The sequence below is a fragment of the Copidosoma floridanum genome, unplaced genomic scaffold (genome assembly GCF_036245765.1).
Source record: "Copidosoma floridanum isolate Cflo_tuat_1 unplaced genomic scaffold, Cflo_Japanese_pri ptg000021l, whole genome shotgun sequence".
NCBI classification, from domain to species: Eukaryota; Metazoa; Arthropoda; class Insecta; order Hymenoptera; family Encyrtidae; genus Copidosoma; species Copidosoma floridanum.
Genome location: NW_028321898.1, coordinates 3,206,667 through 3,234,199, shown reverse-complemented (window position 1 = coordinate 3,234,199; position 27,533 = coordinate 3,206,667). Strand labels below are relative to the sequence as shown.

Here is a 27,533-nt window from a genome sequence, read left to right as displayed (position 1 = left end):
TACTTTTTCTGCCATGTCGCGCTATTTTCTCTCTTTCTGTTTTAAGGCCTTTGTTTTTGCCTTTAGTTTTATTTAAGAAGACAACTTAAAGCTGCTCAGGACAATTACTGGCATATACATATATACATTTCAATACTACTAAAATGCCGTGAGTGCTTCATTCAAAGTTCTCGAATAAATCTCTTAACTGCCCAACAATTAAAATATTTGTGACGCGATGAATCTGTATTTTTTAACATCCCAATAAAAAAAATCCATATGGATCGAAATCAATTTTGTTTCATGACTCTACATCCGCGTAAAAGTATATCTATGTAAATTGTACATATAGATAAGTTTTTTTTTATTGGGTTAGATCCTCTTTATTGCTATATATCATAGTTAATCTTTTATATCATAAAGTAATTCGGTAATACTTGCTCAGATATTCACATACAGCAACTGATACTGAACATTTTTTAAGCTAATTTACTGATTGTTATTTGATACATCGTCTCGTATCATTATGTTTTTCTTGGTCATCCTCACCACCCTTCCTTATACAAATTTCCAGCCAATTAAAGCACATCTGTTTCATTGCCGTGTGAATAAATTAAACTTTAAAGTATAGTAATATAATCATAAAGTATGTATAAAATATTGAACTATTAAAAAAGTCGAAAATTTCATTACGAATATAAATGTTGCATTTAAATTGCAATTTAAAATACCTTTAATAATCCGCAAATGATCCTAATTCATTATTGAGAAAAAAAAAAATTCCATGTACACGCTGGCCTGATCTGGGGATCGCTAAATCAAAAATTACTAATATTAGAAACTGCACTTAATAGATAAGTAAACGATCAAACAAGTTAAATAGTTAGATATATTCATTAGGTTACTCTGTAAACATCATCCAGTGGAAATTTCACTATTTGATCCAGTTGAAAAAATTTCACTGAAGAATTAGAGAAAAATCCACTGATCTTTTAAGGCCTTATTCATCCCACTTAAAAACTAGTGGAAACGTTACTGATTTAAGCAGTGAGTTTAAACTCATAAGTTTACACGAGGCTTGCAGGATAACATGTATTACAGGAGACATGTGTATATTAACAGTAGATGAATTTAACCACAAAAATCATTTTAAAAAGTTATGTTGTCTTAATTGATTGGATTCATCAGACCTTGTATTTAAATTCGTTCTGGCACGGTAAGTATACGTTTTTTGTATTTTTGAGACCCTAGTCTTATGGCCAAAGTGGTGAGACATCTGACTAGAGTGCCGCAAGTTGGGGGCTCAATTACCTGGTGTGCCAAAACTTTTTAGAAGTACTTTACTATTATAAATCATATTTGTAAGTAAATTTGTATTGATTACTATGTTTCAATTATTCAACAATATGTTATACAATATAAATTATTATTCATTCATATTCGAATATAGTATTCTGAAATACATTTTTTTTAAATTTTGTGTGTAATTACTATTGAATTTTCAATATTATTTTTAGAAAAAGATTCATGGATTTCTCACTGTTGATTCAGTGAAAATTTACACTGTTCATTCAGTAAGTCATCGGTGAAAGTTCTACTGAATTGAAATAGTGAATATTTCACTACTTGAATCAGTGAAATTTCACTGAACTCTAGTGGAATGATTTTCACTACCCCATTTCGGTGGAATTTCACTGGATGATATTGAGAGAGTACCCTTGTCCTTTATTCATAAGTTTTTAATTAGAGATCCAATTTTGTTCTGAATTTTAAATTTAAGTATTTGTTTATTTATATAATTAGAAAAAAATTTACTGTGCTAATCTAACTGTATACAAATCGCTTTCTTATTAAACTACTGTTCCGTTAGCTAGACCAATCAGGACTTGGCTAGAGAGAGATAGAATGCACTTCTACTGGCCGCTCCTGATCAGCTTTCTTAACAACAAGGAAGTACTCTTGGAGGGCTCTAAAGTAGTAGCTTAAATATGCTAAATAAAATATAGATAGGTATACAAAAGCATGGCGTGTTAAATTGGCTCCCATAGAATTAAACACCACTCACCCCTTGTGGTTTCCCCGATTTGATGTGCACCAGGTGCGAACTCTATTTTTCTTACTCAGGACGCAGTAAACGTCTTAAGTAGTAACCTTTGAGCTCCATTCTGTGTAAATCAACTAATTTGTTTTTTTTTAAGTACACATTTTAAAACAATATGTGCATAGTCCAATCTGTTCACCTGCAAATTTATTGTTTGTTCTAGTCGTTAGTAAAGATACACGTATACGAATGTAAATGAAAAAACTAGTATTTTCAAGCCAACTTGATTTAAATTAACTCTTGCTAAACGAATTCACTACAAATCAGCTACCGATCTAGATCGCTCGATACTGCACTGGCAAAATTTGGCCGATCTCAGAGTTCAGTGACACCCCCTATTATCGCAAGGGTGCTTTCTAGACTAGATCTGTGATATACATCTGAAAGCTACAAATTAGCTACAAAATATATTGTTTTTTCCATCCCCCTGAATGCCCCGCATCGCGGTAAGATGTGGTAGCTTGATATCGAGTTGGCACATCCGAGCGTATGGGGCGTTATTTAGGCCCTACAAAATCAATTCTCGCACTACAAATTTACTACAAATTAGCTACAAATTCCCTATAAGTTCTTATCATGGGGTTCGCGAGTGGATGTGCTACGTTGATATACGTACGAAACGACAAGGTTTATTCTTGACATGACGCGAAATCTTTGATTTCTGGCAATCAAGGCAGCCTTGACACCAAGTTTTGATGTCGCGGTGCATGTTGGGCCAGACATAGTGTTGTCTAATCAGTTGGTCAGTGACCTTTGCACCAGAATGAGCAGAAGAATGAAAAAAAATCAAAAATGCGTTTACGCAGCGTTCTGGGGAACGTAAGGGCGTAGAATTTTACCAGTCAAGTCGCAAAAAAGAAATAAGTGATTGTGTCCGAGTTCGATGCTCTTGATATTGAGTGAGCAGTTAAATGACTCGAGAAGTAATTTAAGCTCGACATCATGTTGCTGATGTTGTATTAGTTCAGAAATTTCGATGTCCGTCGGGAGACGAATCATACCGATCTGAGAAGAGACATCGGCCGCAGAGGTTTCTGAGCCAGGTAAAAACTGAATATCAGCAGGAGTTGGACTGAGTCTATTCGAGATAGAGCGTCAGCAGCTACATTCTCCGTTCCCGGAAGATGTTCAATGACGGTGGAGAATTGGGAGATAAAGCATAACTGCCGACGTTGTCGAGGCAAGGCTTTGTCAGCTTTTTGCTGAAGGGAAAAATCAATGGTTTATGGTCTGTGACAATTTTGAAGTTCCGGTCTTCGAGAAAATATTCAAAATATTCAATAGACTCGTGAATAGCTGTAAGTTCTCTGTCATAAGCAGAATAATTAAGCTGTGAAGTAGAGAACTTTCGGGAAAAGAAAGCTAACGGTTTCCAAGTACCATCAGTGAAAGGGCTGCGCCCATGGCAAAATCCGATGCGTCAGTGACGAGCCTGGTTAGCGCGTCAACAGAAGGATCACGGAGGATTATTGTCTAAATGAAAATCGATTCTTAAAATAGCGTCCTCGTTAATTAATGTGTTGAAACCAAAAAGTACGATGTATGACACAAACATTTCAAGTGCATGCAGCATCATAAAATTAAGGTGTATGTAAACGGTTATATTGCGTGCATACATTGCTAAACTCAATGTCACAATACATACACCAAAGTTTTCAGTGAACGCTCTTGCATTCACTGAAATTTCCAGTGTACGTTGAAGCGTTCACTGAAATTTCCAGTGTACGTTGAAGCGGTCACCCAAGTTGAGATTTTGTATCCATATACCATGATACAATGATACGTTAATAAAGTTATTGATACACGCGAAGTTTTTAGAAAGGGTTTGACTTTTCAATAAGTTGCAAGGTACAAAGTTTTAATGATGCGTTTGTGTAACCAGGAACGTTTGATACTCATAACCATATGATACGAGCCACATAACCTATAAAGTGTCAACTTATAAATATCCTACACGGCACCTTAAGTTTCACCGAGATTTTGGATGCATCCTGCGTCGTACATCGAAAATCTCGGTGTACGCTGTGTCGTACATCGAGAATTTTGATGTACGATATATTTACACGCAAAGTAACCGTGCACACACACCTTAATTTTTTATTATCAGTGTACGTTAAAAATAACGTGTCATACATCATACTTTACTGTTCATACATGCTTATTGACGATGCTCTTTTATTTTCATCCAAGTTTTCAGTGCTTGCATGTGAGAACAGTGATTATTTAGGACAATAATCCTCCGCGATGGATGAGAAGACACGCGTTGACTAAGTCTGATTTTGTTTTTTTCAAAGGGTTGAACGGCCTTAGGTGACCAGTCGATGTCTGTTTGATCATTTTTCTTCGAATTGTGAGTGTAAACGTAAAGCGGAGCTTGTACGGAAGCGGCATGAGGAAGGCTGCGGCGATAAAAGTTGACGAGGCCTAAGAACCTACGAAGTACGACAACAGGGTTGGGCCTGGGGTAGTCATTAATCGCCTGTACTTTGTCCTAGGAGTGTTTCGAGCCATTATGGTTGATGAGATGACCAAGACAGACAATCTCCGTTTTACCAAATTCACATTTCGGAACGTTAATACAAAGGTCAGAACTTTTGAGCTCTTCGAAAACAACTTTGAGATGACCTTCATGTTCCTCTGAGGAGGAAGAAGATACCAATATATCATCTAAATAGACGAAAACAAAATCTAAATCTCTAAGAACACGACTGATATACCGTTAAATCGACTGAGCCGCGTTACGAAGGCCAAAAGGCATGAACACATATTCAAACAGGCCAAAAGGCGTTGTGACAGCGGTTTTGATAACATCAGTGGGTGCAACAGGGATTTAGTAATACCCTATCAGGATGGTAACACCAAAACAGAGGGATTCGAAAAGTTTTTAAATTTAGAAAGTTTGTTCCCTATTCGAGAAAATTTTTTTTTTTATTATAAAAAATACTTGAACCTCCCGGTTTTAGTCTTACCATCCCTGATGGTAGCACCTACAAGGCCATCTAATGCTTTCAAACAGCCCTTTGTTAATCAACAACCTATGTAAATGACGTCTTTTGAGACGTTGTGGAGTACGTCTTTTGTGACGTCGCAAGTGACATCATATTGACGTCAATGTAATGTCATTCACGACGTCATGAATGATGTATTTTTCGATGTCTGAAATGACGTCATCATTGACGTCATAACTTGAGATAGGGTATGCTCTATGAAGATCGAGCTTTAAAAAAATTGTTTTACCTTTGAGAAGGACGGCTTAGTCGTTAAGATATGGTATCGGGAATTCGTCAGGGACTGTGCAAGAGTTTAGTCACCTGTAATCTCCGCACATAAGCCTTTTTCTTACCACGTGTATTGGGCTAGCCCAAGGGCTTGTAGAATATTTACAAGGGCCCTTTTTAACCAAGTTCTCAAATTCCTCCTTGGCAACCTGGTACTTTTCCGGATCGAGGCGACGGGAGCGTTCCGTGACCGGAGGACCATAGGTTTCAATATGATGAAAAATATCTTTTGCGGTAATAGGTTGCGTCGGTTTTTCACTGATGACTTCTGGGAAGTCAGAGAGATCATAAGAAAATTTTGAGTAAGAATTATATAAATTGACTTTAAACGAATTGGATAGTTGAAGAGAACCAATCGTGAAGGTATTCGAGTGAGGATCAATTAGTCTGCGCCTACGGACATCACAAATCAGACCAAAAAAATTCAAAAAGTCGGCACCTAAAATTGGGCTCGGGACATCTGCACAGTGAAATTTCCATGGAAATTGACGTCTGAGGCATAAATCAAGACAAAGATTGACTTCACCATAAGTGTTTATGACTGTGTCATTAGCAGCAAAAAGTTTAAAATTAGAAGGCTTAGCATTAGGGTCGGGTTTAGGAAGCAGGGAAATTTCTGCTCCGGTGTCGACCAAAAAAACCTTGCTAGATTTAACACCACGAATGTGGAAGCGTTTGGACATGATGGGATTCCCACTCGAAGCTTCCGTACGAGAAGGAGAGACTAGTTTTCCGAGAGGATTTCCAAGCATATTAACCTTTGCATCGATGTGCTTTGTCTCCAAACTTTTCGTAATAAAAAAAAAATTGTTTAGTGTCATTTGATTTTGCCTTGTTACTTTTGCTCCGGTTTCGGTTGTTATTAGGCTTACGTGAACGAGAACGGCTGCGCTGAGTAGGATCATTGCTTAAAATTGCAAGGCGTTTTTTAAGACCAACAACATCCTCAGACATCTTTTCGAAACGTTGCAGGACCTCACAACCCATTCAAGAAACCTGAGTTTTACTCAACTAGGGGACAACTGTTCCAAAAAAACTATTCGAAGGATTTTGTCACCGCATCCAGTCTCCAAATTACGCATGCGACTTAGAATGAGAGACGGTTTTCCCTCCAGCGAGACCTGATTTCTTAATAATTGTCGTAGGCGTTCTTCTGAAGAACCACCGTAAGCGTCCAAAACTCATTTTTTTAATTGTTCGTAAAGATCAACAGGTCTAGGATCTTTATTTAATAACTCTAGAGCGCAGAGTACATAATATCTAAGTTTTTCTGCTACAAAATCAGCTTTTGTAATTGAATTCGTAATCTTCGCGTTACGAAGTGAAATTTCAGCTAAAGAGAACCAAGCATGCGGGTTGGTTCCACCGAACATCGAAATTTTAGGCGCATGGTAGGCCGAAATAAATAAATAATGACTCTGTGAGTCGCGAGCGCATAAACTTACTAATCGTAAGGAGTATTACATGCAGTTCCGAAGAAAAGCATGTAATACTAAAGGTTTTTGGTCGCGACACAAACAAGCACAAACACGCGACGCATGAATTCCGAGAAAAACTGGCGGTACGTGCTCATGTATAGGCACGCACAGAGACGCGAGTCTACACGTGAATACGCGTGCAAAGTTATATTTTTTTTTTTTTTTTTTTATTTATTTCATACTCCGTCCCTTACGGGTTTGGAGGGGTTCCGTAACATTTTGTACATTTAATATCTACTTAATCTACGCTATATAATATATTTATTTTTACTTTAACTGTTCTTAATATTCTACTTTTTCTTTTTTAAAATAATATTGAAATAAAACAAATTTAATATCACTACAATTCCAATTCTTCAAGACTCAATTCTCAAACTTCAAAATTAAACACATGCCTATCAAAAATTCAAAAATTTCCAACTTAAATTAACAAAATTATCAAAATTTCCTATATTTAATTCAGTAAAAAATTTTTCTAATACTACTTAACTATCAAAAATTTTCAAAAAATTAACAACTTTTTTCTTTAAATTGTCCATATATTTTTTGTATTCTTCATTCTTCCTTGCATTTCTTTTTCTCTCTTCTTTCTTGTCCTGCTAATCCTTCTTCTCTCTTTACTACCTTAACTTTCTGCATACTTTCTTTTATCTTTTAGATCTTTTCTGACTCCTTCCTTTTTCTGATTACTTTTCTTAGCACTTCTATCTCTTTTGCATCGTGGCTTAGTATTTTTTCCATTTCTTCTTCATTTCTCGTATCTCCGCAAATCTTTAGTATGTGTCTAAGATCTTCTTCCTCCTCCTTGCATAATCTACACTTCTTATCCTCCTCTCCTTTCCAGTATTCTCTACTTCTGCATTCATTTCCGCATCTAAACCTTGCTACTAACTTTCTATCCTTTAATGGCATATCCTTTTTCAAGTATTCTGGTTCATCTTCTGTTCTTATACCTTTATATGTTCTGTTGTACCGTGAATTCTCTATCTTTTCCATTCTCTTCTCTTTTTCTTTTCTTTCCTTGTTCATTAATATTTTTTCTCTTACTTCCTCCCTAAATTCTACTCCTTTCATAAATCTTGTTTCTTTTACTTTCTCTTCCCGTAGTAATTCAGCTCTCTTTTTTGAATCCTTTCCTATTCTCTCTCTTTCCTTGTCCTTGTCCTTTTCCCTTATGCATTCTTTTACTAATTTTATGTCTGACTCCCTAATTTTCTCTTCAAACTTTAACGCTCTCCTTAACGCTTTTATACTCATCCTTTCTAATCTACACTCCTCCTCCACTATATAATTTGGTGTATTGCTATCTAATCCTAATATCCATTTCATATATCTTCTCTGTATACTTTCTAGTCTTTCTTCTTCTTCCCATCCCCACACTTCCGCACCAAATAGCGCTATACTTTCTACTAGGGCTGTAAATAATTTTCTTCTTCTTTTGTAGCTATTCTTAAATATTCTTTCTCCTATGCTCCATGCATTTTTCATAGCTATCACTGCTTTTCTTTTCCTTTCTTCTATATGCCTATCGTTTCTCCCATTTTTCTGTAGTATATATCCTAAATATCTTATTTCATTTACTTCTTCTAATTCCTTACTCCCCCACTTCCATCTTCTATCATTCCTCTTTTTTTTTTCGAACACTAAAATTTTCGTTTTTTCCTCACTTAAAATCATCTTCTTTTTATTTGTGTACTTTTTGAATCTTTTTAACATCTCTTTCAATTCTTCTTCTCTATCTGCTATTAATACTATATCATCCGCGTAAGACAGACTCCATACTTTTTCATTACCAACTCTGCATCCTCCCACCTGCCCTTTCTTTAATTCCTGCTCCAGATCCGCTAAGTACACGTTAAACAGCGTCGGGCTCAGTGGGCAGCCTTGCCTCACACCTTTCTCTGTCCAAAATTCCTTGGATTCCTCTTCTCCAACTTTAACTACATTTCTCGTTTCTTTATAAATATCCATTATCCTATTTCTTAGTTTTTCACTCACTTCCATTTCTATTAATCTTTCTTTTAAAACTTTCCTATCCACTCGATCAAATGCTTCCTTTAAATCAATAAAACATGTAAATAATTTTCCTCTTTCTTTGCTTAATTTTTCCTCAACAATGTGTTTCAATGTATATATAGCTTCTATTACTCCTCTCTTTTCTCTAAAACCAAACTGACTTTCTGATAATTTACCTTCGATTTCCTTTTTTAACATCTCATTTAACATACTCGCATAAATCTTATATGCTGTACATGTCAATGTAACTCCTCTATAATTTTCTAACATATCTTTATCACCTTTTTTGTGAATCAAACAAATCGTACCTTGTCTCCACTGATCCGGTAATTCTCCTTTTTCCCATACTTTTTTCAGCAATTCCCACAGAGCTGCATCCACTTCTCCCGGCATGTACTTCCATACTTCATTTTCCAGCTTATCTTCTCCTGGTGCTTTTCCTACTTTTAATCTGGCTATCTGCCTCTCGAACTCTTCCTTGCTCATTTCTTCCTGATCCTCTGCATTTGTTCTTGCCTCATCCTTTCTTGTCTCTTCCCTCACAATTCCTTCTTCATTCTTCCCATCTAACTTTTCCATAAAATACCTTCTCCACTCTTCTACTGTGAACTTTTTGGATATTTCTCTCCTTCGTTTTTTCCTGTACTTGTTTATATATTTCCACACTTCGCCTTCCGATGTTGCATTTTTTATCTCTTCTTCTTCTAATTTTTCAAACCTTTTCCTTTTTGCCTCACACCAGTTCCTATACTCTCTTTTTTTATCTATGTAATAACTTCTTTCTATTTTCTTTTTCCTCCACCTTTTCATTATTCTTCTTAAATCCTTCTTCTTCTCCTTCCATTCTTTATCGTGCCATTTTTTATCCCCTATCTTCCACACTCTACACTGTTTTTCCACCTTAGGTACTGCACTATCTATTTTTTCTTTCAATTCACTCCATCTTTCTTCAATCTCTTTTCCCTTTCTCTCCCAGTCTTTACACCGTTCTCCATACTGATCAATCAATTCTTGAGTCCAATCCCTCCTTGCCTTTGTTCTCTCTTCTTTCTCTACAATTCCTACCTCTACTTCCTTTTCTAGGTATACTTCTAGCGGCATATGATCTGATTCCGTTCTTTGTCCTATCTTCATTTCCTTAATCTGATCTAACGCTTCTTGACATCCTATTGCGTAATCTATTACCGACTCTCCTCTGCTACCAACGTATGTGAATTCTCCTTCTTCTCCTTTTTGCCCATTTACTATACACCATCCTTCTTCTGTTATTTCTTTTATTAGTCTTCTACCTTCCTCATTGATCTTTTCGTCTTTCGACTTTCTTAACCTTACGTCCTTGTCGTCACTATCACTCTCACTATCACTTTCATTAATCCAACCTCCTTCTCTCCCAGTTCTTGCATTCCAGTCTCCTAGTATAAGTACGCATCCACTTTCCTTCGTTTTTACTTTTTCCTTTATAATTCCCATCGTCTCTGCTACATTTTGACTATATACTCCTATGATCTTCCAGTTCTGATTTCCGTGTTTAATCTCCTGCATTACTATATTATCGCTCCATACTTCATGATTTCTACTCTCCAATTTTTTGCTTATTCCTAATATTACTCCTCCTTTCGCTCTACCTTTTTTATGCTCTCTAGTCGCTGCTATACACTTCCACTCATAGCTTTTTGGCAACTCACTTTCTACATTAGTCCACTTGTCCTTTTCCAACCATGTCTCTACTAACATTATCACATCAAACTCACTTAAATACTTCCACACTTCACTGTCTTTATTTAGCACTCCCGCAATGTTCCACGCACAAACACTAACATTATTTCTTCTCACTCCCTCCTCCTCTACATCTTCTTGTTCTCTTCATTCTTGGCTCCTTCTTCTTTCCTCTGTAAAATCTCCTTTCCTTTCATCAAATCTAAGCCATTTACCATCGATCAAAATCTTCATATATCCAACTTTTGTATTTTTTCCTTTGTTCCTCTGCTCTTTTGACTTGTTTAAAATAAATTTTTGGATCTCTCTTTCTCTCTCTGTTAGATCGCTTTCTATGTAAACTCCCCTCTCCAGATGTTTTTTATTTCTCATTACTTCTTCTTTCATTTCTTTACTTGCCAGCCTTACTACCACCAACTTCCTCACATTTTGCCCAGCGTTTACACTTATCACTTTAGCCTTCTCTATCTTGACTTTTATTTTTATCTTTTGTTCAATATACTCTTCGACCTTCTTCTCCAGATTCTCTCCTTCAATATTTGCTCCTTTTATAACAATGTTCGGTCTCCTTTTCTCTCTCTCAGCTTTTTCTGTTTCCCATTCCAACTTGCTTATTCTTTCTTCTAACGCCTTCTTTTCTTCTGTCCACTGTTGCCTTTCTTTTATCCACATCTGTTTTTCCTCTTTCCAATCTTCTTCTCTTCTTTCTAGACTACTAATCATGCTGTCCAACTTCCCTTCTAACCTGCTCATCTTATCGTTTCATTCTTCATTCTCCTGATTTTCTTTTGTAAAATTCAATAGAGTCTGTTCCTTTAATTTTGTATTTGTATTATTTCTTGTATTCATACTTGCTGCAGGCGGCTTTCCTGCCATTTTTAAATTTTGCCGGTAATGCAGTTTTCTAATTTACCGACAACAAATTCTATCTGTCAGAGATTCTATTTACCAGCCTTACTCAACAAAGTAGTGCTCTTCCTTACCGACCTCACTATTGTTTTTCAGGGACCTTCCTTATCTACTTCTCAGATTACCCCTTTTATCGACCTCTTTCTCCAATTGCCGCTTCTTTCTTCCTGTAATATGTTTTCTAACCTCACTTTCTTTCGAACTTCACTGCACTTTTTCTTTTACTATCACCACTTTAACACTGTTTTCCTGTCCTCTTGTCTCTCGTTTTTCCGCTCACTAATACCTTTCTTTATTATCCCCTATTCTTACTACCCACTCCTTACTTGCCTTACACGTGTTCCCTTTACCCAGACACTACCACACTAATCTCACTTTATCCTTTCAAACTTTCAAAATTATTCACTTTACACTTTTTTCTCTGCTGCTTCTTCACTTCTTACACTTCCTCTTACTTTTATTTCTTTTAATTTTTACTTTAATTCCTTTTTAATTACTCTTTCCTACGGAGCGCTTTCTCGACACGTCCGCACTCTCTCGCATGCACAACGGAACTTCGCGTGCAAAGTTATATATAGGTATATAAACCTTAGTCACGATGCACTGTAAATTCACCGCAGTCACGCATACCTGTGACGATGAACAATGCCAGGCGATGATCCCTAGATGAGATGCACTGGCAATAGCCGTTGTTGATCGCTCGTTGTTACCTCCTTTTTTGCTCTCCAGAGAATCTTGATGTGAACGTCGGGGTCACCAATATGGGGGAATGTTATTGTGACCAATGGTCGAGACAGGTTGCTAGGCAGTCCCCATTGCTGCCGGTGTTCACGATGTTACCCAGGAGAGGAGGCAGGCAGGATAATGAAAGGCCTTGGTTAATAACTTAACAACGATGAACCTTTAATATAGAAAGTTACATGTGCCTAGTCGGCACGAGCTATAGCTATAGCCCTGAACGATGTTGCTTCGGCAACGAGTGGAATAAGTCTGGCGCGGTGGCGCAGCTTGCTGATGCAAGAGCGAGAGACGCTCATATATATATGTAAGTACATACATAGTAGTTATAGTCTGATGGGACGAGGTCTCCACAGATTAGAAAAATGTTGGTTAGAATGTTGTCTGCAAAAAACGCGCCAAGCAGAAATGTATTCAAAAATTTATTGTGAATGAATGGAATAAATACATTTCTTTACATTGGAACAAAGTAGTGCAGTTTGATAAAAAAAAACTAAATGATTTAGAATATAAATAGTTATGCGTAATGCTTTTATTTAAAGTATTTATTAACTTATAATAGACATTTCATAGACATTTTTAAGCGACCGATATTAACTATCCTTATATACAATAAACGGTTATATCTACCTAAACATCAACCACCTCATGGAGCATACGTAGCTTTTGTTCTGCTCTGCAGTGAAAGTAATAATATATATGGCGATGGTCATTACGATACCTATATATGGTGTGTTGAGCCTCCTTAAAAGAGTCATTCATAACGAAAGTCGTCCCCTAACAATTGGTAATTTTTAAAGCTGACTGTGTACTTCGTGGCTCTTGAAAGTGTCAAGTGACAACCGAAACCAGCCGCTAAGCCTTAACGCAAGAAGTCAGCAAGTGCTGGCCTGATAGCGACTTGCTACAGTGGGCGAAGCTATGCTAACAGGGAGGCAGAGTCCGTCCAACCGCTGAGTCGAAAACTTTCTGGACTTCAATTTGAGAAGTGCTGCTCGAGAAATGAACAGTTCTTTCTTTGCGACTGGAATAACGCGATAAGCCAGCGAATGAATCCGTTTGGTTTTATTTTTATTTCTACAATTTCAGAAGTGGGATAGGGGAGCAAGCGCTTTTAGTTTATGTAAGACAAAGAAATTTTGATTAAAACTTTGCGCGAGGTGCATTTCTTTCCGCAGCGTTTTAGTCTGCACCCCGCTGCCGCTCATTGAGTGCAGTTTTCAATTACTAAAATAACTTGCTAAAGAGTGATTTATTGTTCTTTTATTTTCTTTGTATTTTTTTTGGTACGAGTAATTTTGGAATATATCAATTTAAAACAAGTCGAAAAAAGTGAAAGCTATTTTAACTATCAATCCAATTTACCCGAAGCTGCTAGAAAAAGAAAGATACGTTAACACATATATTTTATGAATCCTTCTCTATTTTTTTTTCCTATAAACAACTAAGTTGTTCGCCTGCCTGCTGGTCCTGCAGCATGTAAAGCAGTGTAAGACTACAGTCCACAACCTTCAGTTCTTAATCGGAGGCAAGGTTAAGGGGGTAGTGTCACAATATCCAAAAAATTAGAAACGCTTTAAGAAAATTTATAGAAGCTAACAATTATATGTAGAATAACATTAAAATTTCAGACACCCTAGCTTCACAGTTTTTGAGAAATAAATTATCTATTTAACACGTACTCTTATCGGAAAAAGAGTATTTTACAGATACCAATAAAAAAAATTTCAGACTTTGCTGAAATTAAAATATAATGTAAAATAGTGTGTTTTAAACATATTTCAGGAACAGTACTCGTAGCTGCATCGTTGTTTAGTTAGAACAAATTAATAGATTGTATTTAAAGATTCGTTAAGATGTTGCAAGCGAGATTTCACCACCAACTCAATGTTGACGTACAATATAACCTCCGAACTTATCTATACTTATACGTATGGATATACAGAGGGTTTTCGCCTCATGCGACGTTGCCACATTTGTTTTCACTTGTCTGTTTCGAAACACATAATGTATTTCAGAACACGCATTGACTCTACATTGTGACCCTACCCCCTTAAGTGATAGTCATGAGCATTTAACATTATTTCGTTGGCTTTCTGGACAAACCGACTAACTCAATTTTTTTTTTTTAATTGAGTTAGGACCAAATAGCGTATCCTTTTTTGGTGTACTTTTGTCCAAATAAATTTTTGAAATGATTCGAGTTACCAATTTCCCGTAATCAGCACAAAACCTAATGGATTATCTGCCATTTTCTCGGCCCGACCGATTAAATAAAAAAATCGTTGCTACAGCAAAAACGGATGATTTTAAAGAGCAGAAATCATCGAAAACTATTTTATTGAGTAGTTGTCTTTTTTAAAAAAAAAATTTAATCCTAATCGTGTTACTTTACGTTAAGATCATCGTTTTGTACGAAGCAGTACAGTGCTAGTTTAAGTAATATAAATGTAATTCTTCATGACAACTAATTAGCAAGCAGGCATAGCATATATTCTCGTGGTTAATTGCGTGTTTTTGTTGAATATTCTCAAATTTGAATAAAAGAATTAGTTTCCATTCCCGGCCTAATCGATGAACTCCAAAACCGACTCGTAGCAAAGAAGTCGACTGCATTTTCTTAACACCCACGTAAAATATCAAAGTCTTGTGTTAGTACCTAACGTTGGACACTACAAAAAACGTGCAGTTTTTGTGCTGTCAAAAAGTAGTATTTCAATCTTTAAAGTCGTTTTGCTCTAAAATCGCAAAAACTGAGTTAATTGGGTTGTCTGGGAAGCTATAGATTTATTCTTTATAATACGTAAATGGACGAGAAAGTGTAAACAAATTTTTATACCGTCAAACTTTTGATCGACGTAATGAAACAACTATCATGTTAATTTGAATGTAACTGTAAGAAAATAAAGATATTAAGTTGCACAACAAAAACCTACTTGTAAAATGGTAAAATATTAGATTTCTGTTCATAAAAAATTGTCTCAAGTACAACTTTCAAATGTTATTAAAAACCTCACGGTCAGCGCTTGATATTTTGCTTTAGTAAAAACATTGTTTTTGATGTTAAGAAAGATGACAAAGAAAATGAACTTTGATAATTTTGATGTTTACTCATAAAAAATTTTGCTGTACTTCCGCATACCACCTGCTATTGAGCAAGCTAAAAATCAGTATACTTATGTTTATTGAGGTGCTCAAGACGAATATGATGGTCTCGATGACAATCCAATGACCGTAATAATATCATAATGTTGCCATGATACAAGTTTCCACCAGTCATGCATCAAATTGAAATTAAAAATTTTTTTTGGAGGTTCTGATAATGATTCAAACTATTAAATTTTTTAAAATGTTATTTATTATTTCATCTTAAAATTGCATAAAAAATACGTTAAATAATATATAATAAATATTCACTTAAGTAATCAGATAGGTTTTCTTTCCTTACACCTTCATGAGATACTACGTGACACATAAACTGTCAAGAAGCCTGAATATTTTCAGTGAATACTTCAGTTTCCGGGTCAACAAAATTTTTAGAATGGTTGACTGTAGAGTAGGTGTAACCGTTATCTTCCAGATTTTTGTATGCTTTTCATAAATCCGTATAGATGATGGATTTAGGAGCTACACGCTTTTTTTATCAACTTAGTCAGAGTTCCTTGATTTCGCTTGTTATTAGGGTACGTCTCAATGCGTTACTAATCTGGTTACCCTCAAAATATTATCCTTCAAATCCAAGAGCCTTTAACGATTCTACTTCGTTCGTACGTGCGACGTCCAGTCTTACATTCTTTGATTTCAACAATCACACCAAATCCCCCAATTTTTCTTTCCTCTATAAAATATGTATCTAATGCAATCATGCAGACTACCCAACAATATTTAATCCGATCTGAGATTGTTTGCGAAGATATATCCTGATCTTCTACGATGCTGCTTTCACGGATTGTCTGCTTAAAAGTAAAACCAACAGCAAAGCAGTACGTTATATTATTAACTTCTGCAACAGATACCTTCGATTGACTTAACCACGTATTTTCAGCTACCATGAGACAATACGTATATGTTATTTTGTAACTAACCAATTAACCGCATACAAGCTAAGATATGCACAGATTACATTATTATTTATAAATTAAAAAAAATATTATCATAGTTATTTACGTAACAAGTGCGGAAAAGACGATTTGCCTCACGAGTCGTGATTGACTCGCACGAGTGACGGGAACGAGTGCCAGTTGAGCACGAGTGCGTAGCGCGAGTTACCGTCACCGGCTACGAGTGCGGGAAATCGTCCCGCACGAGTTTTTTCGCAATAAGTGTAAGGAAAATAGGTGTTTTCCGCACTGATATTAGTGAGGAAAATCGATTTTCCCACATAGTGTGCGGCAGAAGTTTTTCCGCACAGAATGTGGAAAATATTTACCACACACTATGTGGGAAAATCGATTTTCCACTCTAATATTAGTGCGAAAAACATCTATTTTCCGCACACTACTTCGAAATGGTAGTTTTCCTACCATTTCAAACAGTCTTTGTTTGCGAACCGAAAGGTTTGCGGCCCGAGCCGAAGGCGAGGTCCGTAACGAGGTTCGTAAAGGAGACTTTTCGATTGAGTATCGGAAAACTGCTTTTTTACTCGAGGAAGTACCAGCCTCCCCAAACCACCCGAGGACGAAAAAATATTTTAATAACTTTGCGTCCTGATAAAAAAATTGTTACACCTAAAAAAATTGATGCAATTATTTCAGCTAAAATTCCTTCTGGTAATACGAAGCTCACAAAAATTAGTGATTAAACACATGCTTCATAGACCTCATACATAACAAAGTCCTTGTATAATTGATAAAAAAAGTACAAAAAATTTCACCAAATCTTTTACAAACGTAACTTCATTTCAAACGAACGGTGACCCTGAATGTACAAGAAGAAATGATACTTCCGAACAACATGTTTATAAAATTTGGAAAAAAGAAATTTTAGTAGATAATTCAATGGTCATACCGTACAATAAATTTTTGTTGATGAAATATAAATGTCATATTAACATCAAATTCTGTGCATCTATTTAAAGCATAAAATATATTTATGACTAAATACTCAAAGGTAGTGACAAAGCATACATCAATATTCAAAAATTAAAAGACCAAGATAAGGAAATATTTGATAAAATTAATAGTTACGTTGATGCTAGATATGTAGGTCTAATGAAAGCAGCTTGGAGATTACAAATAATCCCAATTTGTAGGAGAAGTTATACAGTTGTAAATGTAGCTGTTCACCTTGAAAACAAACACAAAGTGGTATTTGAAGTGAAAAATATTGAAACTGTTATAGCAAACTACAAGACACAGATTACAGCTTGGTTCAAATTAAATAAACATGATGACTTTGCAAAATCCATAAAGTATGTGAACATTCCAGAATACTACTTTCTTAGTAATAAATTAAAAATTTGGTAAAGAAGAAAAAATGTAATAAAAATATTGCAACAGGTAGATTAAATATTTTATCTCCAAAAGATCATAAAAGTTTTTTTTCTAAACTTGTATCAAACAGGTAAACTGGTTTGACATTTTACAAAGATATTAAAACATATAAAGGAATAACTCATTAAACTTTAAAGGTTCTGCAATTGCAATGGGTTTAATAGACAACGATAAAAAAATCGATGATAGTTTTAAAGAAGCAATTGCTGTTATGTTTCCATATCAATCAAGGGAATTTTTTGCTTGGTTTTAAATTTCAGAAAACGTTCAAGGTGATAAAATATGGAATAAATACAAAGAATTTTTTATGGGGACGTTTGCCGAATAAGAAAGATTATTTAGCTCTTTCACATACTAACCAAATTTTAGAATCACAAGATAAATCATGTAAATGCTTTAATTTACCTACAGCAAAAGATGGAGAGTAAAAAAGTATATATAGATAATAAAATGTGTTTTAGTAAAGAAATGTTCAACTCGATGTAAAAAAGTTTGAATAATGACCAGAAAAATATATTTTATATTATTTGTGAACAAAAAAATAATATTTTCTATATAGATGGCCCTGGAAGGTCGGAAAAACTTCATTTATATAAAACGTTAATTTATTTTTTTATTTCTCAAAACAAAAAAATCATGTTAATGGCATAGCATCAATTTTGCTTTCAAAGGGGATGACCAGTCATAGAACTTTTAGACTTCCTTTAGATCTTAATAATATAGAGAGTGCATTTTTATAATTCAAGTCAGATAAAAAAAAATTAAAAAAAGTTGATTAAATTATTTGGGATGGGGCTTCAATGATTCCAAAAAAAGGCATTGGAAATAGTAGACAGAACGTTAAGAAATTTATGTAATATTTAAAAACATTTTGGAAATTAATTAATTATTTCAGGAGGTGATTTTTTTCAGATTCTCCTAGTGATAAAAAACGGTAATATAAAAATTATAATGAAAAATTATACAAACTATTAAATCTTTATTTTCATGGAACTCATTCCAAATTTTAAAATTAGAAATCAAAACTTGTTCTGAAGATAAAGAATTTTCAAAATTTTTATTAGAAATTGGAAAAGGAAAAATAAAACCTTTTAACATTCCTAAAAATTGAATCTCAAATGATGTATATTCTCAAATATTTTCTAATATTTGCCATTGTTCGATGAAAAGTGTTATACTTACATCGCATAGCGAGTACATTTCTTGTTTAAATAATAAAATTTTTTTAAAATTAACTAAAGAAATTAAAATTTACTACAGTATCGATAACACAACACTGATATAGGGGTTGATAAATCGGACGATAATATTTATTTAAATTTTTCGGTGGAAATGTTAAACAATATTCGTGAATGATTACCACCCCATGAACTTAATCTAATAACTGGTCTAATAGTAATGTTACTGAGAAATTAAAGTATATCAGATAGACTCTGTAAACGGAATGCGCTTACGAATCACAAAATTATTTTAGTATAATATAGGAGAAATAACAACCAGAGAAAAAAATGAAAATAGAGTCTTCATTCCAAGAATAACTTTAGACACTGAAAACTCCTCAACTTACTTTTTATTTTGTATTGTAAACAATTTCCAACCGTTGTAGTATTTGCTATGACAATAAACAAATCCCAAGGTCAAAGTTTTGATAATGTAGGTTTGTATTAAAAAAAACCGTTATCTTCTCATGGTCAATTATATGTGGCTTTATCAAGATGCAAAGATAAAAAAAAATTGTTTATTGAAGTAAAAAAGCAAAAAAATACAGAAATAGAAAATATTGTTTAGAAAGAGATTTTTACATAATTCATTGACTTTACTTGATGATTTTTATAGATAAATCGGCAATATGTATGGCAATAAATTGAAAAATATTAATAGATATTTTATCATTTCACAAGTGTACATAACATGATGTATATTTTTTTTATGTGATGATAATTTTTGTTGAAAAAAATTAATTTTGAATTTTTTTCAACAAAAATTCTAATTTCTTAAACAATATCTATTGAAATATAATGGCTTAGTATACGTATTATAAGAAAATTATTATAGCTATTTTTAAATCATTTAATTAATTTTATTATCATTAATAATTTAAATGGCAGTTATAAAGTCAAATTTTGATTTATTGATTTACAAAATGAAAACACAACAAAAATTATTTCATAACACGTATTCGTTGAAGCAATAGGTGAGAGCCAGTTGGGTTCTTTAAATTGAGATAATTGTATTTATTAGATACATTTGAAGTTTTTCTTCCTATTCACCCTCTTGCGATTTTTGGCATGCTTGAGACTTTTGTGACTCCTAAAGGCTGTTTTCTGTCAACTTTGTTAAGTTCTAGTATATTTTTTGGCAAGGTAGTTCGACGTCCGATGGCCCTAAAAAAGATCGGTGAGCTTTTTAAGTAAACTCTTTCTTGACTGAAGCTTACAGCAATTGTAACTGCCTGAATACCTTAGGCTGATCTTCTCTGGCCTGCTGTTGAAGCCCCAGACTGATTGGGAGAAAAATCACAAAGTCCGAAGCTTTTGAGCTAGTTGTAGTGATCTTTCCCAACGTCTCCTGGTATAACGTCGAAGACGTTGGTGTCTAAAGCACCTTTTTTTGTGCAGACTCAGTTGTTTTGGTAATCTAAGACGGGAAGATTGGTTTGTGATGCTTGCCCGTTGGAGACTGTCCCATTGGCTCAAGCTTTTTTTTCCTTTTTAGCTGTTGAGTTTGTACAGCACACACCATGGAGAGGATCGTTGATTCCCGGTTGAATGCTTAGAGTCGAAAGAGTCGTCGGTCACAGGGGTTCCCAGTCTTGCGAAGAACAACCCCGCTCGTAATGACTGCCAGTGAATGACTGACTTGGTGTAATAGTGGCCATCTTTCGTTAACATAGTCTTTTAGTCGACAAATCGCTTTTGGAAATGGTAGTAAAAATGTATTTGTTGGCAAGGTAGTTTAAACTTAGGTGGCCCTTAAAAGAACCGATGAGATTGATGGTTAAGTAGGGAACTTAAATACTTATAATGGCCCCTGAAAAGGGCCAGTGGTAAAATTTTTATCTATTCCTTATTATTATTCTTGATGCTGAAGAGCTGGCTGTGGGTAGCTTGACTTTTACCCTTGGAGATAAAGGGAGGTACACCGCTGACCAAAGAATATCTCGTCTTCGGGTCGTTCCCTGGATAACCAATCGCTCATCGTTAGTCGGAAAAGTGGGCCTAGAGAATATCTTCTCTGTGGGTATGCCGTTGGGACGACTACTAAGAAGAAAGACGTTGTCGCTGCCCGTGCTCCTCATGGCTGTCTTTCCTAGCTTATATTTGTGGTAAAACATTCTCTGACGGCACCAGGCGGGTTGGTGGAACGGCCATACAACTCTTAAATGTTGGAGCAGGTTGCGCTCTGGCTAGAAATGTCTCCTGGTATTCTGCCGAAGATGTTATCGGTATGATTAATTTTTTATTGGTGGCACTAGTCAATCCTGGAGGATTAGGGTGGAAGTAGACCTAGGTCACTTGTCCATTAGAGAAGAGTGTCGTCGGTGACCGGGATACCCAGCTGATCAACTATCACCAACATTTTTGATGCACTGCTGGTAGACGACTGCAGAAATTATCAAGAGGCTCTGGCCTGTTATAACTACACTTAATTAATTCTGTTGCAAGTAGCTTCGATTTTATGTCGACGCCACCTAGCGGATCCTACTGAACTAGAGTGAAAAGCTGGCGTATTTTCACAAAACTTTGATCCTATTTATTGTTATTGTTGTTAAATTTTTCAAGATAAAGTTTATACTTAAACCATCTAGGAAGTGTCAAGAATCGGTATGCAAAATTTCAACAAAGTCGGTTCAGTAGTTTTTGCGGTTAGCGATTACAACGGTATTAGCGACTTTGCTTTATGTATCAGTAAGATCAGTAAGTTATTTTTAATTCTGTAAGTTTATCACCCTCCAAAAGAGTTTCTTAAGCCTGTAATTGTGCCTTATACGTTTTAAAAAAATAATACCATTAGAACACAAATGTTTACGAGTTACATGCCTCCTCCTCTGAATGATGATGATGATGATGATGTTGAGAGTATGCGTAAATTTGTATGTAGCAATGCTATACCACTATCCTGTCAGTTGTTTAAGTGCCACATTTTATTTACAAAGAGTGAGACATCTTTTACTGTACTTTAATGTAGAATTTTTTTTTTGAAAACATTTGTGTTTTAAATACCTACGAAGGAGCTTTAAAATATGTGCAAAAGACATATCCAGATAGTGATTTTCAGCATTTTCTTCTCAAGCCTCTGATAATTAACCAAGTATTTGGGTTGTGTAATAACTAAAATAAATAATCCAGTAAATCAACACCGAAACTGTTAGATGTGGGTGTACACTCAAAACAGGATGTGTATAAGCTTTTTCATAATTCTGATTTTCCGCAGAAAGTAAACACATAGAAGTTTTATATTGTTATTCAAGTTTTATCTTAATAGTGATATTTATCACAAATAATTTGATTTTTTTTTAAACCAAATGTGTTTTTTCAGGTCTACAGAGTACTGCTACTGTTGAAGAAAATATCATAATAAAATCTGTTGCCACTTAGACCGATGACTTTGACCAGTCAATGTCACTGGCATTGATGCAGTCGAGTATAGGTATTATTTATTTTACAACCTTGCAGTATACAAGTACTTTTATTTTACTTTACTTTGATTTTGCAGATGTTGTTTCAAAAAAGATGGACAAGTTATTGATTATAAAAACGATGAGGACAAAAAACACAAGAGTATTCACGGTCAGTTAGAGGAGTTAAAAAGCTTGTGCATTTTCAAAAACCTATTAATGGTATGCTAGTAATATTAACTTTTAAAGATTTTGAAAATAGGCACCAGGAATACTGATTTCCGATAAAAACGATGGACGATTCTCCATTTTTTAAAACGATTTAAAACATAATGCTAGTGTAACAAAAAAAGACCTTGTAGGTAGTATAGTAATTACCTCATCAATCATTCTATACTGAATCATTTTTCTTATTTTTTTTATGAAATTTTAGAAACAACATTGGATTTTAGTAATAAACTTCAACTCAGACTCATTCGACAACGTTTCAACGATCATAAAGAGGCGCATGTCTAGGGAGGTGATTCAGCATTTCACTGTACAAAGATCTAAGGCTGGGTAACTCTGTTAAAAAATACAGAGTTGTACAACTTACTGCAAGATAAACTCATAAGCTCAACTAACTGTTGCAGTCACATTTGTAACTATAATTTTGTACTAATTTTTCTGCTTTCTTAATGTCAATATAGAACAGTAATCTTTCCCAAGATAAAAACATCCAGGAAAAGGACATTTTGAGTGTGCTGAAGACAATTTTTCTTTATTTAACGTATTGGACAGGAAGAAGGGCAGCAAGATTCAATAAAGACTTTTCTAATAAATCCGATTAGTTATAATTGTATGTTCTTTTATTCATCCGTTCATTACATTAATAAAATGAATTATTGAAATTTACTAACCGATATTTTCTTTTTGTATCTTCTAAAAATTCTGCAAATCGTATAAAAAAAAAATCATTATACATACACAACTACACTGTGTACATAGGCATATTAGGATGCCAAGGTACGGCCAAACTCTTCCCGCGTAACATCACGCCATCTAACGCAATGCATTTGCCACACTAGAACCAACGTAGGTTAGCTAGGATATCAATGCAGTACCGAGCTACTGCCAAGTTTCGATTTCTGATCAGGATTTGGCCGACTGCTTGCAGTGCGCATGAGGCAAAACACGGGCTGTGGCTGGCGTTTGAATTTAAACAAGTTGATGTCCATAATAACATAGTTACAAACATAGTATGTTGCATTTAACGAATTTGTTATGTAGTTTTTTTAATCTTTTTATTCTTGAATTCTGTTTTTTTTTAGCCTAGTATATTTTGATTGACCTATTATATATCGATTGTATTAAAGGGAAAAAATTGATACACTGAAAATAAAGATCCTTATTTTTCTAATGCAATGGGCACTTTAAAGTAGTTTTACTTGCATAAAAATGTGTCTCCAAGTTTCCCTCGTCCAGACATTATAATGAAGAAGACTGAATTACGAGGCACAAGAACGCAACAGTTTAAACACTGGTAGATTCATCCACTCAATACAGTAAGTATCGATAACTCTATCGGCATCTAAAACAAAATCGTAAACATGATGATGGTTTCGCATAATACGTGTCCAATAATAATAATCATAACAATTATTAAGCGTATATACCATATACTTATGGTATTTATACTTTTAATTATAAAGAATCTATTATTTGAAAAAAAAGATAGGGTTAACCCTTTAAATTTTGAAAAAACAGTGAGGAAAACGTTGAACGTAAGAATTGTTTTGTTCAGATATTGTAAGTTGCACATGCGCTGTACATACATAAACATACAAGTATAAAGATTTAAGTCTAACACAAGTATAAGTATATAATAGCAGAAGAGAGCAAGAGAGTACGATGTTGTCAGTTTTATCGTGGCAGGGCCGTCATATTTACACAAGGTATCTCGGGAAAACTAATAATTTTTAAATATCTATTTCCCGGTGACTTTTCCGCGTATTATAGTCCTTTACCTACAAGACCTTAAATTAAACAGTTACTTGACTGGCAGTACCGACACGTTATACGTTATTACGTTTACCTACTAATTTTGGTGCACTGTTGCCATTTAGGGCAAATGCAGGGACAGTATCACTTACTCTTGGGTGTACACGCGTTGGCTGTATATTCCGCGTCGTGCAAAATTTAAATTTACTGTGACTTGACAACTTATACGCAGTGGACGTATGGTGGGTGTCTCGCGCTCGTTCATTTTTTTAGTTTTCGTTAAGTGACGCTTTTGTTTTAATTTTTATTATTTGTCTTTATTTTTAACCTTTGTAGTACCTGATGAGGGTAGAGATATTGTATCCAAATGACCGAAACGTTGACTTTTATATTAATAATAAAAAGATTTGACAGTAATATAATCCGACGTATTATTTCAAAATTTTATTCACTATCATTTGAAGCATCTTACAACAAAATGTTTGGTTTCTTATCTGCTATTAAAACTTGCGGTTTTCCGGGCCCATAACGAACACTTGTATGTGATACGAATATTTTTCGTTTTGCCACTCGTACTTAACAAGGAATTTTAAGTATGTTTTAATTAAAACTTTAAAAAAAGTAAAATAAAAACATAAACAAATCTTTTCAATGGCTCACTCGTGTCATTTCAGAGGTTTGTGACATCCGAAGGTAGCAAATCATCTGCCTTCTCTGGAAAAATCATACCCCTTATATTATTTTTCTCATGACTTTACTCTCAACGTATGTTTGAATTTTGGGAATATGTGATAGCTTAATATTGAATTAAGAAATTTATCATGGATTCGTAATTAATGACGTCGAAGACCCCCGAGTATAATTTTTTGTCGAGATTTGGGCACTTGATCAGATTTTGGTTTACCATATTGGATTCACCATTTTGAATTTTAAAACATTTAATCTGGATTTGTAATCAGTGACCTTGAAAACCCTTGAGTATAAATTTTGGTGATGGTGGTGGTGATGGTGGTGATGATGGTGGTGATTATGGTGATGGTAGTGATAATGATGGTGATGATGGTGGTGATTATGATGATGATAATAATAACAACAATAATAACAGCGTCTATTTTCATAAAGTGAAACGTAAAACTAATGATAATTGCACTTTTAATAATTATGCTCTCATGGAATACAATGAGATTGTAAAAGAATAGAAATAAAAACGTATGTAAGGAAATAAGAAGTGTGTTGGACTTATGTACATAGATTTAAATAGCACACGAAACGAAAGACAGTTTGTAAAAGACGTTTATTACTTGTCTACACTGGTGTCAGTACTTGTGTATATGGAGAGGAGGAAAAAGGAGACAAAAAGTTGATCACCTGTGTACAGTGATGACAGCACTTGAGTGATAAATTGCTTACTGGCTTGTAATTTGATCTGTGTATATAAGGAGGCGGAAAAAGAAGAAAGAGAAAGAAGAAAAATAGTAGAGACAGAAACAAAGAGAGAGTGAGAGAGAAAGATTGAGCACACGTTCGTACCAATGCTAACGCTTTCCTGAGCAGTAAAGTATATCACTCTGACACACAAATTTTCACGAAACATTAAGTTAAAATTATTCGTGCAAATATGGGCACCTCAAATTTTGACATTTCATCATAATGCACTTATCTATAATCTGCAATAATTTTCGAGGCGGCACAATGTGGAACATTTGACAGTTTTTGCTTTACAATTACGAATTTTTCTAAATTTTTAGATTTAAAATCACGTGCACCACTCTTTCTCACAGTTTTGAAGTTATACTTTTATAAACGCGTTATGCGCAAGGGTTAATTAATGATCTCAGATTTTGACCTTAAGAAAAAGTGTGACGGAAGTGGATTTTTCTCGGTTTGCCCCCCTTCCTCTCGTCCCCCGTGACGTACTACTGGTTCCCTCTGCACCATATAATGCCATGTCACATCACTACACCACATATTTTTAATTTTATGAATTTTATTTCTTTTTTTTGTAACCAATTGTAAAGAAAAAAAAAAAGAAAGAAAAACAAAGAAAAAAAAAAAAATTAGTTCCCAAAGAGATTTAAACCCCGGACCCTCTGCACACTAGTCAAGGCCCTTACCCACTCTGCTACAACCAGTCCCAATATAGAAAATTCAATTTCTGCATCTCATGGTGCATTTATAATTATAAATTAAATTCATAAATAATTTACTTAACAGAATAAATTTTTTTTTTGTAATGTTCTTTCAGAAAACTTGAAAATTAGTATATTTTAGCAAAGTACCTTTCCAATGTATTAACAAATATTTGCTCCTATATAATGATTTTGTTACTTTCACAGTAAGTAACCAATATTGCTTATACAATTTTTCGTATTTTTTCCATATTTTAAAAAATTAAAAAAAAAATTTTTCGTACTGCTCAAATACAATTATAAATTTTCATAGTGTTTTTTTTATTTTTATTCGTTTACAATTTTTTCATCAGGATTAAAGTGATTTTTTGACATAAGGACGTTCTTCACATAGTTAGTTGGGGAGAAGTTGAGAAGTGAGAAGAACGCTAACGTGTGCATGAAAGCTAGAAATTGTTTTTCTCGTGTGGATGTACTCACATACATGCTTTTATGCGCACTTTATCCCCTCTTTCTAAATTTATTTAAAAACCAACTTGTGGGTGTATTTGAAAATTCGGTAGGCTTATCTAAATGTAATCTTTCATACTGATAAAACTGAGAGATTCCTACAAATCATATTAATGCCATTTTACGTGATTTTTTCACAAGGTTACAGGTTAAATATCGATTTTTTTAAATTTAACATACATAGAATAATGGTACAGTCAAACGAGCTGCAATTTTTGTGGATATTTTCTATGCTATTTCAATTTTCGTTTGACGTTTGAATAATATCTGTCAAAAAAACCTATGTGTGATTAACGTCTTGAAGGGAAATTCACTGGCATGTAATACTACCCTATTGAAGACACTGATACTACAGGATGGTTTTACGTAATCTTCTATCTATAGTTTTATTTTGGGTATTGAATATGGACTAGGAATAAGTGTGGGATCATATGTGATAGATGTTAGCGTAATGTTACAGTTGTAATCAGCGTATAGGCAGTAGGAAGTTGTTGTACAACCATCGGAAGATTCGATGAAAGCGCAATCTTGTACTGCTTAGCCTTAATATAATTTTTATTGTATTGCGCCGTAATATGTTCTTTACTAT

The 27,533-nt window shown here is 34.4% G+C and overlaps 1 protein-coding gene across 4 annotated transcripts in view; it reads left to right on the top strand.

Annotated features, from left to right (window-relative positions):
• Positions 1-27,533, top strand: part of LOC106641916 (uncharacterized) — a 243,349-nt gene that overhangs the window by 12,648 nt on the left and 203,168 nt on the right. Inside the window, exons 2-7 of one of the 4 annotated variants that reach the window (XM_089594661.1) lie at positions 22,247-22,357; positions 22,424-22,683; positions 22,759-22,965; positions 23,034-23,163; positions 23,313-23,563; positions 23,636-23,869. The exons of the other annotated variants lie outside the window; for them this stretch is intronic. The gene's annotated coding sequence lies outside the window, so the exon portion shown is untranslated. The remainder of the gene's footprint in view (positions 1-22,246; positions 22,358-22,423; positions 22,684-22,758; positions 22,966-23,033; positions 23,164-23,312; positions 23,564-23,635; positions 23,870-27,533) is intronic. 4 annotated transcript variants of the gene reach the window in all.